Consider the following 20,608-nt stretch of genomic DNA (forward strand, 5'->3'; position numbering starts at 1 on the left):
ACCCACAAACCGTGAGATCGTGACCTGAGCCGAAGTCGGACGCTTGACCGACTGAGCCACCCAGGTGCCCCCGGAAGTGACATTTGAACCCCGTATAAATGAAGTTACAGAAGACCAGCTGGCTGTGCAATTGTTGACCCTAGATCCTCTATAGACCCTCCAGAAATGTAGCCAGAGGATCTTAGTGAACATGATCCTGCAAACCTAAAGGAAGGCAGTATTTGACACAAAAAGCAGGAGGATGACCTACAGGAAGTGATGCCAGCAAAAAAGTCTTCATGTTAAAGGAGCTCTTGGAGATGTTTCCCAACACTGAAAGCAAAGCACAAAGGATAAAATGTTGGAAGCCATCAAACTGAGAAGAGTAGGACAATTTGTCAAAGCCGAGAAAAGAACTCTCCTTTCCTAAAGGGTCTCTGAGAAAAAGAAAGCAAGCCCTGTTTAAGCTCTTGTTTTTAAGTTGTTTCTTACAAGGAAATAAAATATTTTAATTTTCAACGTTTCTAATTTTTAAGTTATGGTATGCTAAATAAATATTAGTTTTACTGTTTTTTTTTCATTTTTCTATACATTCATAATGAACAAAGCTTTTCAAGTTTTGACAGAGATTTTTAAAGGCCGTGGAATAATTGTGATTTTTCCCGTTGATTACTCAGACCGTTTTGCGTAGTGTCAGCTCCTATAGCATAGCTGTTTTATAGTTCATTGCCATTAAGCAAAGCAGGAACTTCCTATATTTTGAAAAGACCAAAGACATGGCTGCGTGCCAGTAAATGCCTATCGCAAGGGACTGTATGAATCTGCTTCAGTGATCAAATCCATTCTTAAAATGAAGGCTCTACGTGTTTAAATAAGGTACTTTGCTTTCACATTTTAGAACGCTTCCATCTTGTGGTGGGGGAGGGGAATTTTCCTGAATGCAACACTAATCTTCAATTGTATGTACATTTTGCAGCATGGCCTGTTTTAATCTGACTATCTTAGTTGCTATTTAAATCTGTTACCAGAGTTCGCCTTCATGGAGGTTAGTTGTGTTTTCTCATTTGAGTAAAGCTCATAGTGAAATTTGCTTTTTATTTATTTTTTTAAGTTTATCTATTTTTGAGAGAGAGTGCATACACAAACATGGCGGGGGCGGGGGTGGAGCAGAGAAAAGGGAGAGTCTCAAGCAGGCTGCCACTCAGGGCTGGAACCCAGGAACTGAACCGAACCCAAATGGTGAGATCATGACCTGAGCCTAAACCAAGAAGAGTCAGATGCTTAACTGACTGTGCCCCCCAGGTGCCCCCAAATTTGCTTTTTAATTGTAGGTCATGTACTGGTTGAGTCACCAGGTTAGATGAAGGCTCTTGTTAAGGAATAGATTTTGCCTGTTCAGGGTCCATTCCCTGGTTTGCTGGGAATAGTCCTCTGCTTCAGAATATGCATTTCCCATTGTATGCGGTATTGGTGGGAATCTTTTTTTTTTTTAATTTTTTTTTTCAACGTTTTTTATTTATTTTTGGGACAGAGAGAGACAGAGCATGAACGGGGGAGGGGCAGAGAGAGAGGGAGACACAGAATCGGAAACAGGCTCCAGGCTCCGAGCCATCAGCCCAGAGCCTGACGCGGGGCTCGAACTCACGGACCGCGAGATCGTAACCTGGCTGAAGTCGGACGCTTAACCGACTGCGCCATCCAGGCGCCCCTTTTTTTTTTTTTTTTTTTTTTTTTAATTTTTTTTTTTTTTTTGGTGGGAATCTTTTAAGGGGCCTCATACTTCTTTAGTCTTTTTGCCTGGAATTCAAGTACTGAATACAACTATTGACTATTGTACTTGATTGTCCTCAAGCAGATGCACCCTGCTTGCTGTTCATTAATTCTTTTCCTTATATTCCCAGAGCTGCCTTAATTCCTACTCTTTCTGAGTTTCATCGTTTAATTTTTCCTTGAATTTTGGAGGCTACATGTATTCTTCCAATATATTTCCTTTTTTTATCCTGCCCCAGTTAGCCAGAATTAGTTTCTTTGCTTTTTTAAGAAATATGAACTGTATTTTGCTTTTAAACTGAACCTAGTTATAAAGACAAAGTTTAAAACCATCCTGTGAAAAAGTAATCATGAGATGCATTTCCACATAGTAACAAATCGAAGACTAAGAAATATTAAAGACACTTGGATCAATTCAGAAGATTTCTCCTTTCTCCAAATGGAGAATTTTGTTGCAGTAGTCCTAACCTCACAAACAAGTAATTAGGTGTAAAATAATGGCAGCATATCAGAGATTTATTCTTTTGTTCGCTCTAGGTCCAAGTGAGAAGGGAAGGGAACATCTTGCCACAGATTTCATTTATTTATTAAATTATTTGTTGGCCCTTACTATGTAGCAGGTACTGTTCTAGTCACTTGGGATGAATTAGTCAACAAAACGGACAAAAATCTCAATGCTCTTTAAGCTCCCATCCATGGGGGAAAGACCTACGGACGACTCTTGTCAACCATTATCATTTTGAGCTAGGGACTGTTAGGTTATAATGTACAGATCAAATAGAATTCTGGCTTTTTCTCTCAAATTGAAATCAAGCCCAAACTAATAGATTTCAGAAATTGCTAAATTATTTTCATATTTCTGGCTTCTCCAGTTATTTTCCTTTTTGTCAGTCCTGGCCAGAATTGGAAATCAAGTGTGTCTAGGCTGGGTGAATTTAGAATCTCACCATGAGAGTCAATAGCAACTGGGTGCCTGGAGCTTGGCCTAAGACCCTCCACACTCTTGTTGCTCAATAAGCATAGGATGATGGATATTTCTGATCTGAAACTGGATTTCTCAATTGAAGATGGGAGTGATCTTGCCCTGGGGGGAGGAAAACTCCTTTTCCCTTCCCCAACTTCTGGAATGAAAAGAAAATTACTATGGAAATGAATACCCGGAAAACATTCACTGGCTCAATTTCATGGTATTAAAGGCAAAAGAATGAGTCCTTTGGCAACTGATGTGAATCCTGGCATCTCTAACTGCATCTGGCCAGTTAGCCATTGCTGTTTAGAGGACAATTGAATACAAACACCTTTATTTTTCGAAGCTGCCAGTCAAACTCCCTTATGAATCTCTAAAGACACGAGCTTGAAAGCAACTCATTATCCTGCTTATAGAATCATTATTTGGGATCTGTTCAGTAGAAATGGTGACCTCTGACGTACAAGGCATAGGACTGGAATTCCATGAACATTGTGGCCAGTGGGAAATAGGAGACAGAGGGAGATCACAGGTAGTTTCTCTATTTGCTCTTCCCATGGACTTGTCAGAGGCCCTTTTTTTGTGTAGTGTGTCTGTGGATGTCCTGCATGACTGTGTGATTGGTTGTGTCTCTTCATGAAGCAGTAGCAGCTCCACACCCATTACCTTGTAAGGGCTTTCTACCCTTCAGTATCTCACTTCCCTTTCCTCCCACCCTTACTCTTCTAGACCTCCATCTTCCAAAAAGCACTGGCACTTAAACCTTGCTTCAGGTACTGTTTCTGGAATACTCAAGTTGTGAGAGGAGGTAATCAATTTTTTTTTTTTAAACCGTTGGCCCTCTGTCTTCACACTATTTACTAAATCATCTGTCTTTCCTCACATGCATACCTGACACTATTTCTGGACTCTATGCTGTTCTATTGATTTATTTGTCTTTCTCTACACTTTCAATCCCCATGGATTTAGGGTTTGAGATCTGGTAGGTTCTAAATAATCCTTAAATTTACCCTCAGCTTCTTTTCTTCCCTCATCCTCTGTCTCACTTCTGTTTCAATTTTAGTTTCTGTTTCAATCCATTCTCTTTCTCAGCATGGAATCTGTCACCAGCTCCTCTATGTACTGCCAGCATTTCAGCCAGCCTCACCTCTGAATCCAAAATTCATTGTCATTTGAATTTTATAATAATAGTTGGTAATGGGAAAGAGACTACTGGTAATCCTTCATATCTAGTCACTTCTTTTTCCATGGTAAGAGAACTTCTGACTTTTGACTAGACATGGTCTTCGGGATGGTGATCCTATTTCCTGGGCTCTCTTGTATATAGATTTGGCCATGTTACTAAATTTTTTCAGTGGGATATATGCAGAGATGTCATGTGAAGGTTTCTGATAAACTTATTAAGAGATAATGTGGGAGTCCTTTGCCTCTACCTCTTCCTTATCCTTCCCTCCATCCTGCTTTCTGGAATGTAGCAGCCACCATCTTGGTCCATGAGGTTGAGGCGAGGCACAGAGGAATAATAATATAGTAGGGACTTGAGTCTGACTCTGTGGAGAAACAGACCTGACCCAGACCCCTTATACTAAGATGTAAATCAACTTTTCCATTGCTCAAAACACATTAAGATCTTCTGCTATTCACAACAAGCTGAATCTGAGCTAATATGTTGGAGAAATAAGATGAAGACTTCAGGGCAGAAGGATAGTGTTGGCCAGAGGTGCAAATTAAAGGTTTCTCGCATCATCTTATTCAGAACTTTAGACATCTTAAAGAAATTTCTAGGTTTGGTTTTATAGGACCCTTGTGAACTTTGGGCAAATCACTTGATAGATAAATCAAGTAATCAAAAGGCTCTGAAAGAGTCACCAAGAACTTACTATATATAGCTCAGAAGCTTAGACATCCCCACCATCACCCCCATCCTGAATTGCCTTAAAGTTACAGAGAAGTCAAACACTTTTTTTACATGGTTTCTTGAAAAGGAGGCATGAAAATAAAGAGGAAATTTTCTGGTTATATGATTAAATTCTTCCAAGAAGCTCTGTTGGATGAGACTGGTTGAGAAGTTCTATAAGGACAGGCATGCCTGGTTACTGAAAAATGGAAGGAAAACATGTTAATGAGAATTTTATCATTATTATACAATCAGGACTCTCTCTTCTTTTGTCTCTATATGTTGTGATCTCACAAATGAGTACTGTTTTCCAGCTGTGGTGCTTGGCTCACTAATGAGTCAGCATATGATAGTGAAGCCTTCCTCCGGAAGGCTCAGGAAGCCTCTTATAGACATGATGGGCTTTATCTAGTGAAGGGAAGAGAATCTTGGCTCTAGGGCTGAGGATAGGGAAGCTTATGTCTCTTCTTTGGAGAACATGTTTATGTAGACTCCCCCAAGGGCCTTGATCTCCCACATACCTGCCGATTTGTTTATATGGAAGATTCCAGGAAGCCAAAGCTAAATGTTTTCTTAGTTTCATAATGACCATCAGACTGGAAGTATTGGAGGCAGGGGAGAAAGAAGCACAAAGCTCCAGTGCTGTGGGCTCTTTGGAGAGTTCGCTCAAAGATCAGAGACATTCAAGTTTTAGCTGGTGTAAGAAAAATGACAAGCATCAGGAACGTTGAATAGAGCACCAGTTGAAAAGTAAAACCAAACGATGTTAATGCTTTTTTTAGTGGTTATGTTGCTTACCTTCTAATTAAAGACTGCTGGAGATAAGAAGGAAGTTATCAAATAAAAATAGGACAGGCTCTGTAGTCACGATATTGGTGGTGGTCAAGAAGGTGGTGGTCAAGAGGGAAAGGCTTACCATTCCTGATGTATCGTCTGCACCATCCCCCTTCTGGTGGGGGTTCTGGTTGGACCCCACTGTCTAGGACCTTGAGATTAAGCTATTGTTCCTAAAACACTGTTTAATCAGGGTAACTTAGAGGGTTAAGTTCATCAATCCACCCTCACAGTGAGAGATTTTAACTGGCTAGTTTAGAAGTTCAAGGTCTGTGGGAGTTGAGCCCAAGACAGGTACATTTTGAAGAGTGTTTAGGGGCAGGAGATTTGGAGACGAGGTCACTGCTGGGTTAGGGAAGAGGAAAGCCATGAGAGTGCCCATCTTAAAGGCAGAGAGCTAAGGACAGGGGAAGGTGAAAGGCAACATAATTTTGTACCAAGGTGGCTTTATATTCAATACTTAATTGACAAAGTGTATTTCCAAACACTCAGGCTTTCTTTACTAATTCACACTTTTAAAATGATGGGCTTTGGACATGATGAATGTCAGGGATCTCTTTATCTTCTGTCAATTATGGAGATCAGATGTGGAGATTTAGAAACCAGATGAGAAACTGGGTAGCTGGAAAAGTTTATTTCTGTTTATGTGTGGGGATATCCCAGCTTGATCTTAAGCTATGTTTACTTCTTAGAGACATATTGGGATTCTTGGTGGGGTAGAACCTGAAGAAATGTATTTACATCAATGCTTGATGAACCTCCTGGGAGAAAATCATCCTCAGGGACACCTGGGTGGGTCAGTTGGTTAAGTGTTTGACTTGGACTCAGGTCATGATCTCATTGTTCCAGCCCCACATTGGGATCTTCATTGACACTGCAGAGCCTGCTTCGGATCCTCTGCCCCTTCTCAGATCTCTCTTTCTCTTTCTTTTTCTCCCCAAAATAAATAAACATTAAAAAAAAAGAAAAGTCTTCCTAAGGGAAGGAACAGGTGCACTTGATCTAATGAAAGAGATTTAGTCTATTGGCCATAAGAGGGGAGGAGACTTTTGGGTAATTGATACTCCCACCTGGCTTTTTCTTCTGGCCCAGGCTCTCATGGAGTGTTGGGTCCGGAAGAACGAGATGGAAGGTGAAAATTGGATCTTTCGTGAAACTCTGTAAGACATCCTGCACAACAGTATTGTGATGTGATGGTATCAGCTAGAAAGGAGAGGCCACAACAGTGTGTAGGTTCCACTTCTGGTGGAACACAGTGGCTTTGGTGAACTGAGGACCCCAGAGGATACATTTTGGAAACTTCAGGATGTCAGCATATTGGCTCCAACAGAGCTCAGAGTGAGAAAGTTGTCCTCCAGAACAATGGCTGCAGTGCTCAGTGGAAACCAAAGGAGCCAAGAGCACACAGAAGAACCCAACAGGGCTGGGTAAAAGGGAAGTGGAAGAAAAGTAGAAGATGTGGCATGGCAGAAGGTCTGGCTTAATTGTGAGCTGAACAAGATTGCTGGGACCCCCTTGTCTTTCTTGGGGGAAGGGTATCAAATATATTAGAGTGATGTAGAAGTTCATGAAGCATAGGGTGGTGTGTGTGTGTAAAGAAAGGAGAGATTTTATTTTCAGTTTTCCTTCAAGTCTGATAATTTCTCATGGTTTTCCATTTCAACACGTTTTCATCATTTACAGTTGCTTATCATGACCATGACAGTCAAGTGTTATACAGTGGGAAGTGATAGGAGAATTCCTTCTTGGTGAGTATGTAGCTGACTCTCCAGTAGAATGTGTGGGATCAGAAAAGCCTCTCTAATATTTCTGTTAAACGTCGTATTTCTTGGAGTGTGTGTGTGTGTGTGTGTGTGTGTGTGTGTGTTCTCTCTCATTGGTAAGGTTGCTAATCATTAAAATTACTTTGGATCCTTCCTATCTCTAGAAGACTTCCAGGACTGTCAGAATTATCAGACCCATCTCCACAGCCATAGACCCTAAGTAACTTCTGATTATAGTGTCTGCTCAGCTGTGACTTGATGGCATGAGATGCTAGATGAGACCAGGGTCATGCAACTTGTTCAATAGATCTCATGCCTTGTTGCTTTACCCCTCTTACATGTGGGTGCTGCTATCGCAAGGGGACTCAGTGAATAAAGTGCGTGTGTATGTGTGTGAGGGGGTGGTAGGTACGCCAGATTAACCAACCTACTTTTGGGAATGTACGTTTGTGAGTATCCACTTCACAGGTATATCTTTGTATAAAAAGGGAACATGTTACCATGAATAAAACCAATGCAATTTACTGAGCACTTAATGTAAGTACTTTACATAGATCTATTATTTACTCCTTACAATAGCCCAATTAGATAGGTACTAATATTGTCTTCATTCTGCAGATGAGGAAATAATGGCCTAAAGAGGTTAAATAATTTGCTCCAAAATACTCAGCCAGTCAGTAGCAGAGACAGGCATATTGAACCAACTATTCTAAAGCCTATGTTAGTCATTGTGCCATGCTGCCTCATTTTTTAACATGATCTTTTTGGAAATTTAAAAATATTTTTTTCTTATTAAGAAAAGCACTAGTAGGGGTGCCTGGATGACTCAGTCACTTAAGCATCTGCGACTGACTCTTGATCTCGGATCAGGTCATGATCTCACGGTTTGCGAATTGAACCTGTGTTGGGCTAAGCCCTGACAGCAGGGAGCCTGATTGGGATATTCTCTCTCTCTCTGTTTCTCTTTCTCTGTCTCTCTGTCTCTGTCTCTGTCTCTGTCTCTCTCTCTCTCTCTCTCTCTCTCTCTCTCTCTCTATATATATATATATATATATATACATATATATTTATATATATATCTGTCTCTATCTCCCTCTCCCTCTGCCCCTCCCCTGCTTGCACACACTCTCTCTCAAAAGAAATAAACATTAAAAAAAGCACTAGCAAGTCTATAAAAATATGGGCAAATGAAAAGGAGTACAGAATTTCTAAAAATACTCCATTCTACCCTCTTCTATTTCTCTCTCTGTGCATGTGTGTGTTCCAATGTGCTTTGGTGAAATATTTCAAGATTCACTTTGGTTTATAGATGGATTAAACAAGCATATCAAGGACATGAGGGATATAACTAAAGTCACCCTTGGAGGTGAGGCAGGGACAGGATCAGCACGCAGGATCTCTTGGTTGTTCAACTGCTGAGGAAATTGGATCCGACAGATAAAATTCCTGCCAGGAAGCTGTGTTTGGGATGGTTTTTACCACAGTAAAAAGCAGTAGGCAGCAGGAGTCTGAATCACTCACATCTCTTAAAGGTCCCCAGGGGAGGCTCCATTTTTCCAGTTTTCTGGCGAGTGTAAGGGACCATGACTGAGGACTTGTCAGTCCAGGAGGGCACTGTTTACAGGCTCTCTCATTCCAGGCAATGCTACGTTCCCCCAGGCTCCTGCTTGTTGGAACCCCCTCTTCTGCAACACCGTTAGGAACTATTGTTCTGTTCATTTCGCCACACCTGTTTTTTGCCCCATTTTGGTTAGGGCTCTGAAATGGGGGCAATGATGCTCCTTCTATGCACAAAACTCTCCATGCAGCTCTCTAATTTTGGGGAGACAGTGTGAGAGAAACCACACCTAAATGATGAAACATGCATGCTGCCCAGTCCATGCAGAGAGAGCCTCAGCAGCAGCATCTGTCTTAATGGAGTTTGATGCTCCCGTTGGAATGAGCATCTGAGGCTGGAAAGGAGCACTCTGCTCTTGGCTCACTGTCCTCTGGGAAAGCAGTAACCATCCTCTCCACTGAGACCTGAAATGTCAATGTGATGGGCAGATTGGGATTAAGCTGGACTCCTGGCAACTAGCAGCTGCAACAGAGCAAAATAACTTCACTTGAGTAAAAAGAGATAAGAGGACAAAACTGGCTCCCTTTTCCTAGCTGTCACTGATGGCTTTGGAGAAAAGGTCTCAAAAATTCCTGGGCTCTTACCTCTTCAGTGATTTTTTTTTTTGACATTGGAAGTTGTCTTCCTCCACAGGGACACTTTAGGGTCTCACAGGGCTTCTGAGAGCTGTCCTGCCCACCTGTTCCCCCATTTGGGCCAGTGGGGAAGTATTTATGTTGGAAGCAATACTTGTAGGAGGGCTTCTCAGAGTATAATATACAGATCACCTGCACCCTCTGATGTAGTTTCTTGAAAGGAAGACGCCTGAGCCTCTAGTACCTAATGAATCAGGGTGTTTGGATTTGATACCTGGGAATCTGCATGTGAACAAATTCTAGGTGATTCTCCTATCTGGTATGGTTTGGAAACTGTCAAGGTACACTCATGACACAGGTGAGCACTAACCAGGTTCCAGGCATGGAAATGCTTCATACATGATCTCATTTGATCCTTGAAAAGGATAGTATGAAGTCCGTACTATTTTATAAATAAGGAAACTGAGGCACAAAGTGGTTATGTCCCTTATTCTAGATCACACACTTGTAAGTGGTTACAGGCAGATTTTGAAGCCACGTGTGTCCTCTTGCCCATCTACAAAACATTGCATCATTCCACAGAAATGTTGAAGAGCATGCAAGCACTGTGGGGGAGAGCCAGGGTGAGTCCAAACACGGAGACTCTGAGGGGAGAGTGAAACATGCACAAAGTAGGACAAGGGCTCTGCCTCATGAAATGGTTGTAAAAAGTGGAAGGACATTATTCAGTCGGTTTTTTCCCAATTGTATTAAAATCATGCTGGTAGCCTCATGTGCGTGGCTGGCCATGTGCAGGAGAATGCCTGATGCTTTCTGGCCTTGGGGACCCCTGAGGAAGAGAGTGAGGAGACTGGGGATCCCACTGGGGGGGAGTAACAGAACCTTAGCTGAGTTGAGTCTATCTGTACTTCCTCCTGTTGCTGAGTATTATTCACTCAGATCTCCACAAACCCAGAGGCCCTTGTATTCTGTGTTTTTGAGACACTTTACTGTCATGATATGATAGGACCAGATTCCCAGCCACTGGGACTTGAAGGATGTTTGAGTCTTATTTTCTTCTAGACCCAGGGTGGCACTCACCATACACCCTCACAGTAGGATTATTAACCACCACACTGAGCTTGGAGGATCAAGTTTGGGTCTAGGTCTAGGGTCACCTTGGGATCACTGATCTTTTTATTTTTTTATGGCCTGATATATTTGTTGCCATCAACACCATTTTGGGAAATGCTTAGTTCTTAAATATTGACTATTAAGGGGGAGCTATCAAAAAAGGCAGCCCATGTTTTCCTCCCTCTTTTCTTCTATTTCTTTCCTCTCCCTTCCATTTCTCCCCTGCCCTGCCTCTGCCCTGCCCTTCCAAAGTAATGACATTAATTGCTATTTTCCTACAGTTTCATGCCATAATCTTGAGTTTAGACAAGGGAATTGGATGTCAAATTTATCAGCAATGAAATCATTTCTTTTTGGGATTTCATTCCTGATTCACTTGATAGAAATTTAAAAACAAGTGAAAAGATCCTGTCTTCTCAATATTGTGACATCTTTCTTAGGTCCTGCATACCTGGGATGAAACCGAGTATTGAATACAATGGATTGTGCTGATCTCTGCTCCCTTAGCATTTGTGGGTATAGGTTGGAGACCCAGGATAACTGGGTCTGTGGGATACTTGAAGCATTTCTTAGCATTTCTTTCTGCATCACAACAGGCATCTCAAAGGTGTAGGTGCATGCACATGTGTGAGGACACACACACACACACACACACACACACACACACACACACACAGCCTTGAATGATCCAGGCTCCTTGGAAGAGGGAAGAGAAAAGCAAATTTGGAGATTCATATCTCTTTTGCCCCTGCCTTCTACTAAAATAGGTGAATTCCTCATATCACTTTGAGGAGTCCTATTTTGTGCATCTTATTCTGTGTGTATGATTCTGGTGAGTAGGATCTCCAGATGTTTTCCTGCTAAACTTCTTATACTCTTTCTTGTCCTATCTCTGGAAAGGGTTTGACATCTCAAGTTTTAGGAGGATTATTTTGCAATGAGAGGTGGTCAGGATCTGTCTTATCAGGTCAGTAGGTAATTGCTGCCTGGTGGGTATGACATATCTCAGACACTGCCCACATAATTTAGAAGTTCCAGCTGCCCCTGCAGAGAGGGGTTAGAGGGTCCTGAACTGGGAGTTGGGGGATCAGTGCCTCAGGATGGACCCTGCCATTAGCCCATGGGGTCAGCTTAAACAAGTATGTTCCCCTCTTCTGGGGCTTATCCCATTGCTTCCAGAGGCTTTTCCTCCAACACACTCCCATACAATGGCAAGAGTCAGTTTTCTGAAACAGCCAGAATCACATCACCTCTTGGGTTCAGCAGCTATCTACAGCCTACCTCAGTGCCTTTCAGACCCTGGTTGTGACTCTGAAACATCTACAAAGCAAATCCCAATGTCTGAGTATGGAACTTGGGAATCTAAAATTGCTAAAAAATGTTTTAAGAGCCCTTGAACCCCTGTTTCCCAAAGATAGTCTAATCCCATTGCAGTTTTGCCACAGATTCTCATTCCTTCCCCGTGTCCTTTGGAGTCTAGCTTAATAGTCCTACTGCTCTTTCTTCAAGGCAACATGTTTTCAGACCCCCCATCCCCTGTCATGTGCTTGGGTGAGCCTTGCCACCCTTCTCCACCAGGGAGCACCCCATACAGACCAGCTTACACATCAACTCTTTTGCAGGGCTTCCCCACCTCCCAGAAGGAGAGTAGGAAGCCCCGTCCTGTGTCTCTAGAACTCTTCATATTCATATTTTTATTATAAAGAGTATTGTATTGTTGCAAACATTCATTTTTATGTCTATTTCCTATGAATTTTCCAAATGAATAATCCTATCTTTTCCTTTCATTTTCGGGTCTATTTCCCTGTTTATATATACAGGACCTCCTTGGGAATAAAAACAATATCTGAAACAATATTGGGCACCTTGTGCTCTGTCCCAGTGTCACATTGCTTTACTATTATAATGGTAGGTTTTACCATGTGGAAGTCATCCCTCATTACTCTTCTTTTTTTCATAATTTTCTTAGTTACCACATATATTTTTTTTTTCCAAATGAACTTCATATTCACTTTTAAAATGCAACACAATAACAGCAGCAGCAGCAATAAAGAACAATCCGAAAGCAGTAACAACAATAGCAAGAAGGAACTTGGTGGGGTTTGGATGTATTGTATAATAGTTATAGATCATCTTATAAATAGTTGGCATGAGTTTGACATTAAGTTGTTCCATCTGTGAATAATGGATGTCTGTGCATGTATTCCAACTCTCATTTTCTTCAGTAGTTTATAGTTTCATTTCTTTTAATGATAGATACTTCACATTTCTTGATGAATTTATTCTGAACTTATGAGTTTTTTAATAGACTTTTCTGTTTTCTCTTATGCTGGGAAGGCATTGCATTTGTTCTATTTTTTTTTTTCACTGGATGTTTTCAGGAAATCTCATTTGTTCAAATCATCTTTCAGTTGACTCTTGTGAGTGGTCTAAATGAACAATCCCACCTTTGCTAAAAAATGTTACTTTTATGTTCTTATTTCCAATATTAGAATCTTATTTTACAGTAACTTCTGTCAAGTTACATACAGCACAGCTTCTGTGACAATGTGAAATAACAGTGGTGGTGAAAGGTGTGACTGTTATTCCTGGCTTTGATGTGAGTGTCTCAACTACTTGAGGCTTAAGTATAAAGGTAATTATTGGTAGTCAGTAGATATGATCGTTATCATTTTAACAAACTGTTTTTTCCCCAACCTCCCTATTATCATTTTATTTTTTATATATTTTTTTAAATGTTTATTTATTTTTGAGACAGAGAGAGACAGAGCATGAACGGGGGAGGAGCAGAGAGAGAGAAGGAGACACAGAATCCGAAGCAGGCTCCAGGCTCTGAGCTGTCAGCACAGAGCCTGACGCAGGGCTTGAACTTACCATGAGATCATGACCTGAGCCGAAGTCGGACGCTTAATGGACTGAGCCACCCAGGTGCCCCCCTATTATCATTTTAAATGAAGGAATGAAAATTACACTTTATCAAATGTCCTTGAGGCATCTGTTGAGATGGTCATCTGCTCTCCTTTGATTTATTAATGAGTTCCTAATACTGAGTAATTCTTATATTTTTGGAATGTAACCTACTTGGCCACTTTGAATTGTTCTTTTAATACTTAGCTGGATCATATGACAGACATTGTATTTATACCTCTATATAGTGTATGTGACATTAATACGTGTATAGTATGAGTAGTGTGTCTGTGTGTGTGTGTGTGTGTATGTTGATGTCAGGTTTTGAATATCAGGCTTCTACCAACTCTCAAAATTAATTAGAAAGCTTTTCCTCTTTTGAAATTTTCTGGGATAATCCCCCAAACTTAGGAATTATATACCATTACCATTTAAGGCTGGTGTTTTCTCCCCATCGTATTCTTTTTACCTTTTTTTTTTCTTCCCAATTTCAATTAGCATATTAATTGAATATGTCTTGATGAGTCATTTTTTTCTGTTCAAGTGTTCAAGTTTCCTAATACACTGACGCTTTTAAAAGTATTAGTGTAAAAGTGTCTGCACTGTTCCCTTATAATATTCATATCTTTCTTAGTGATAGTTATATTCCTTTTTATTTCCTAAGGTTGATTATTAATATTTTCTATTTTCTGCTCAGCTTATTTATTTTTATTCTTTCTTGCCTAATGCTTGAGGCATGTGAAACCACAGTTTTTCTCTAAATAAACCGGCTATACATTATGTCTTTGATATGTTGTTTTATTGCTATCATCATTATTATTATTATTATTATTATTATTATTATTATTATTTTTGCCTAAAAACTCTAACACTGCAAATTTGACTTCCTCTTTGACCCAAGAGCTATTCAGGGAAGTGTTTTATCAGCTCCTTTCTAACACTGGCCATTCTCCTGCGGTACAATGAAAGGCACAGAGAGCATATTTTTAGCAGGAGATACTGAGGGAAGTCCAGACTGAGACTGCGCTGGTACAGGCAGCGTGGACAGAGTGCCTGATAAGCAGTCTGGGGTTCCTCGGTGAAAGATGCAAAAAAAAAAAAAAAAAAAAAAAAAAATAGGGCAGAGCATGCTCCGAGGAAACTTGGGAGAGAATTCAAAGCAAACTTCAAGATTTGACAACCAGTTGGTCTTGGTTCCGCCTTCTCTGGAGGTGATGGTTGATGGGTGCCATCCTTCTCTGGCTTGACCATCTCCAGACTTAGCAGCTCATGAGTGCTGTGGGGGACATCAAGATTCACACACCATCTGTCTCTCTCTCTCTCTGTGCTGCAGCAGCCACTCGAGAAGCTAGCATGACATGACAAGGTGTGCATGCCACCTGGGAAAAAGAGGCCTTAAAACTGCATCCTCTGTCTTTCCCCATCTGTAGGGATCTCCTCTCAGGAGCTGTGAAAAGGACCTCCTCTCTCTAACTGGCAAAAGGTGGAAAAGCTGGATGATACACTTGTCTCTCTTCTCTCTTTTTTTTTTTCTGTCCATACTTTTCTGTCCCTTTTATTTTCCCCCAGATTTATTAAGATGTAATTGACATATAACATTATATTAGTTGAAGGTGTATGTGATTTGCTACGTGTATATAGGGTGCAATGATGGCCACACAAAGTTTCATTAACATCCATTACCAGTACAAATATCTTTTTCAGGGCACCTGGGTGGCTCAGTCGGCTGAGTGTCTTACTTCAGCTCAGGTCATGATCTCACGGCTCGTGTTTTTGAGCCCCACATTGGGTTCTGTGCTGACAGCTTGGAGCCTAGAGCCTGCTTCAGATTCTGTGTCACTGACCCCCCCCCCCGACCCTCCCCCACTTATGCTCTGTAACAAAAATAAATAAACAAACATTTAAAAAGTATTAAAAAAAACAAGTATCTTGGGGCGCCTGGGTGGCTCAGTCGGTTGGGTGTCCGACTTCAGTTCAGGCCATGATCTCACAATTTGTGGGTTCGAGCCCCATGTCGGGCTCTGTGCTGACAGCTCAGAGCCTGGAGCCTGCTTTGGATTCTGTGACTCCCTCTCTCTCTGCCCATCCCTTACTACTTCTCTGTCTCTTTCTCTCTCTCAAAAATAAATAAAAACATTAAGAAAAGAGAGACCAAATATCCTTTTCTTATGATGAGAGCTTTTAAGATGTCCTCTCTTAGCAACTTTCCAATGTATGATACAGCATTATCAACTATAATCACCATGCTGTACCTTCCATCTCCTGAACTTACTCCTCTTATAATTGGAATTTTGTACCTTTTGATCCCCTTCACCCATTTTCCACCCTACTCCCCCTACCAACACCCTGCCTCTGACGACTACTGTGCTCTATTCATGGGAGTCCAGTTTTTTTTTTTTTTTAGAATCCTTATACAAGTGAAATCATACGGTATTTGTTTTTGTCTGACTTATTTCACTTAGCACAATGCCCTCCAGGTCCCTCCATGTTGTTGCAAATGGCAGGATTTTCTTCTTTTCAATGGCTGAATAATATTCCGTTGTGTGCACATACACCACACTTCTTTATCCATTCATCTACTGATGGAAAGTTATGTTGTTTCCATATCTTGGCTCTTGTAAATAATGCTGCAGTGAACAGGGAAGTGCAGATTTGTCCAAGACGGTGATTTTGTTTCCTTCAGATAAATACCCAGAAATGGAATTGCCGGATCAGATGATAGTACTATTTTAAATGTTTTGAAGAGCCTTCATTCTGTTTTCCATAGTGGCTGCACCCATTTATATTCCTACCAGTGGTTCACAAGGGTACTGTTTTCTCCACATCTTTACCAACACTTGTTATTTTGTGTCTTTATGAAGATAGTGAATCTGGCAGGTGTGAGGTGGTATCTCATTGTGGTTTCGATTTGCATTTCCCTGATGATGAGTGATGTCGAGCACCTTTCCATGTACCTGTTGGCCATGTGCATGTCTTCTTTGGAGAAATGTCTATTCACTTCCTCTGCCCACTTTTTAATGGGATTGTTTGTTTTCTCTTTTCTACTTGGATATAGCACCAGTGCCTTTTGCCACAAATGACACAGCAACTCCCTTTGGCAAAGATGGACTTCATTTTTGGATTTTTTTTCTGTTTTCTTTTCTCTTTTTGGTACAGCTTAAGCACTGCCTGTGTTTGGCTTGACAAGTGAACCTTCACATTGACAAGCAGCGGCTTGGAGGAGGCCTGAAATAAATGGAAGGCAGGGTCAGCCTGTACCTCTTTCTTTGTCACAGGTGTTGGCATTCATTTTTCTCTTCCTTCTTTCATCTGGAGCAAGCTCGCTGGGTTCTGGGTGTGGGGGGTGTTTGCCCACCCCTTTCCTGTTGTTTTCCATTTGCAGGTTGGATGGGGCTCTCAGAGAGTTCTGGCTGAGCCAGTAGCTTTGCTCTACCCCATACGATGGCTTTGGAAGGGAGCTTCCTGGTTGTTTGGCCTTAAACTGGCCCTTCTGTATTTCAGACTTGTAGCAGGACGTCACATGATGGCTGGTGGCCCTGGCCAGACACAGCCTGGATTTTAGGAGGAAGGTCACAACTTTTGATCTGAAGCCAGCCTACGGACAGCATGACTTTTGGAACAAACTCTATGCAGTAGTGTCAGTGAGTCCCAGGAGAAGTTTGAGGAAATTTATCATCAGGTCTATTCTCTTCCTTTTAAGTATTTTCTCCAAATATGGTGATGCCTCCTTTCTCCTTTTAGAGAATTTGGTATTTCTTCTTCCAGTTCACTTCTGTTCTCAAGAAATGATTTGTTAGACTCCTCCCTCCTGGGGCAGTATTTCTCCATTGTGGGAGAGACTTCCAGTTGCCCCCTGATTCCCAACCTTCAGGCCCCGAATGCTTGAGCATTACTTGGGCCTGCAGAAGCCCAGAATGAAAGACTATATTCCAGCTTCTCTCACAGCTCTCCATGGCCAAGTGGCTGGGTTCTGGCCTGTGCTGCCTCTTCTCTGCCTGCATCCTCCCTTTCCAGTGAGTGGAACACAGATGTGCGGAGGGCCCCATTGGTTCACACGAAGGAGGACATCTGACTAGGGTTGACAGAGCAGCAAGATGGATGGAGCTTGGGTCCCAGATACTGTGGGACTTCTGTTTACCCTTAGTCTCTGGTGTAGCCTGATCCTCATGATGCCCATGAGATATTGGTTGACAGGGTCTGAGTCAGAAAACAGCACCTGTTCTGTCAGAGGGAATCAGTAAAGGCAGGTTGTGGCTTTATATCACTTTCGGGGGGACTTGTCACATCTCTGATCACGCTTGTGCTCAGGGGCCCATTTTAAAGTCTACAATGATGGTCTTTCCAAGTGAGTTTTCTACTTCTGAGCTCCTCCAACACAGCATATGTAGGCAGGAGAAAGTCCACCATGCTTTCTGAGCAAACATTGTGAGCTGTCCTTGGAAATTGTTCTATATACTGATGTTAGAACAGCCAATAGGGGTACCTGGGTGGCTCAGTCGGTTAGGTGTCTGACTCTTGGTTTCGGTTCAGATTGTGATCTCATGGTCATGAGTTTGAGCCTTGCATCAGGCTCTGGACTGACAACATGGAGCCTGCTTGGGATTCTCTCTTTCTCCCTCTCTCTCTGCCCTTCCCCCACTTGACTTATTCCAAGTCAAATAAACTTTAAAAAAAGAATAGATAATAAATCTTTTTCTTGCATATGAAAATCAAATGTTCTTTCTGTTTCTATGAAAAGCATTTGTAATTTTAAGCAATTCTCTGGCATGAGATATATCAGGTAAAAATAAACAACTAGAGACCACTTCTTAGAAAATAAGTTGTGTGAAATAGTTTAGGACAAAGGTTGGCAAACTGTTACTGTCAAGGGCCAGATAGTAAATGTTTTTGGGTTTGTGGGGCCAGTATGGTCATTGTCACAGCTACTCAACTGTGCTATCATAGACTGGAAGCAGGCATAGACAACAAATACATAAATGAATGGCTGTGGGTGGATGCCACTGAAATTTCATTCACAAAAACATGCAGCAGACTGGAGTTAGCCTGTGGACTGTAGTTTTGCTGATCCTTGATTTAGAGTTTTTAAAACTGTTCATTTTTCAGGGAAGTTGTATATAAGAGTGTTTAAAGGATTAACTGCTTTTTGCATTCTGCTTGTTTTGAATCACAAGTATTTTGACAATTGCATCAATAATAATCTATCTTATGAAAAGTGTGTTAGCATTTCAGTAGTCTCTTTGCTTGAACATGAATGATATTACTAGTAAATTAGAAAATTTGTTTACCAATAGGCAAACTCTCCATATTGACCATATGAGGTAAATGCTTCCAGATAGCAGTGAGGGAAGGGAATGGGCTGGGAGTCTTGGCTCCTAGATGTGGTGGAAATATTTTTTTCAAGAAAATAGGTTTTTTCAAGACAAAAAACCCTGAGTTATGAGTTGATTTCTTTCTTACAGAATTATATTTTTAATTTTTTAGAAGTTAATTTGTTTATTTACTGAGAGAGAGAGAGTGAGAGAGAGAACGCAAGCAGAGGAGGGACAGAGAGAAAATCCCAGGCAGGCTGTGCACTGTCAGTGCAGAGCCCACTGCAGGGCTCGATCCCACAGACTGTGAGATCATGACCTGAGCCAAGATTAAGAGTTGGACGCTTAACCAACTGAGCCATCCAGGCACCTCTATATTTTTAATTTTTAATATCATTTCCAGTAGCTGTATGGAAGACACCAAGCCTAGTAAAGAGTTCAAAGCTGTGTGCATCTTTTGTGCCTTTAAGGTTAGAGTTTTAGTGCATGCCTTTTAAAGTAGGGACTCAAGGATTATTTGTTGGTCTTTTTTTTTCACAAGGGAAGAATTAGAGATGATTGGACATTTTTGTGCTTTCATTTTTATTTAGGAAATCCTGACAGGAAAGAGGCACACCCATTGAGAATTTAGCAAAACCAGAGAACCATGCCATAATATTGGGGGATTTATGTATGTGCTTTCTAAGGTACTTCTGTAGTCAAGTGTCCCTGTGGTTTTGGATTGAGGAATGAGATGTTTATTTTCCTCTTGGAAATCTGCGCCTGTGCTTTGATTTCAGTTCATTTAAATTCAATGTCTTCAGTGAATACGTTCTATATGCTCATTCCATATAGGCTAAAATTGGAAAAGAATGGGAGATCCCAGAGTTTCCACACAGAAAAGAGGCTCATTGTTTTAGATCTGATGCCCTATTCCCATTGTTTGCATAGATCAGCATCCTAATATAGGAGGACTTATCATGGTTTTCTCTGCTGTTTTACATCGGTACCTAGAAGAGAAAATATACAACCCTCTGGTCCTTCAATCCATCCAAAATTGCCGGATGCTTCTGGGCATTCCCCTTCTCTCTGATGTGTCTTGTGGGCACATGATTTTTTAAAAAAGTAATGTCATCACAGTTCTCCTCAGAAAAGTGTCACCCTGTGGTACTGAAAGGGATCCAGGCTCGCCTCATCAAATTCCTGCTTCAGACCCAGGGAAAACAAACCATGTGGACACAAGATAACCCCTTCGGCAAACAGGGTGCCCTTTGAAAGTGAACACAGCAAATACTTGAGGTGCTTTTCTTCTTGCCTTTCCTCTCCTAAGCCATTTATGTCAGAGAGGCCATAAGGAACAGCCTTGCTGCTTTTAATAAAAAGAATTCTTTGATGTTGGGGACTGAACTGGCCTGTTTTGGGACTGTCGGGGGAGGGAGTCAAGGGAAAGGGGAATTAAAGTTCATGGAGGAAGCTGTAGTCTTAAGGCCAAGCTGAGATGTGACCCTCAGAGCTTGCCAAGTCCTGAGGGAACATAAGTTGCCTTTGGATGGCTTCTCAACAGCACTTGTGTCTCCCTGAGTCCCAGGCCCTGTTAAGATGCTCTCTGATGTGAACGGGAAGGTCAGCCCACACAGCAGGGACCTGCCCTATCCACACAGGCTGCTAACCAGTGGCATCTTCCAAGTAGAGACTTGGAGAATAGAGACATACATATAAAGCTCTTAGCCCAGTGCCCTAGCTACCTAGTTCTGTTGATTGGTTTCTCTTCCACCAATAAAGAGGAATGCTAACTTTTTGGTTTCCACTCCTACAGAATTCACTGGTGGAAGGTAAGCTACTTTTTTCTACTTAATTTACAAGCTTCCAGCCCTCCTCAAGTCCTGCTAAAATATTT

The 20,608-nt window shown here is 41.5% G+C and overlaps 1 long non-coding RNA gene across 1 annotated transcript in view; it reads left to right on the forward strand.

Moving 5' to 3' along the window:
- The first annotated feature begins 3,457 nt into the window (after positions 1-3,457).
- The window catches only part of LOC122239485, a 62,306-nt gene continuing 45,155 nt past the window's right edge, over positions 3,458-20,608 (forward strand). The window contains exon 1 of the long non-coding RNA XR_006218678.1: positions 3,458-3,524. This is a non-coding gene — a long non-coding RNA (uncharacterized LOC122239485). The remainder of the gene's footprint in view (positions 3,525-20,608) is intronic.

The sequence above is a fragment of the Panthera tigris genome, chromosome B3 (assembly GCF_018350195.1).
Source record: "Panthera tigris isolate Pti1 chromosome B3, P.tigris_Pti1_mat1.1, whole genome shotgun sequence".
Classification (NCBI taxonomy): Eukaryota; Metazoa; Chordata; class Mammalia; order Carnivora; family Felidae; genus Panthera; species Panthera tigris.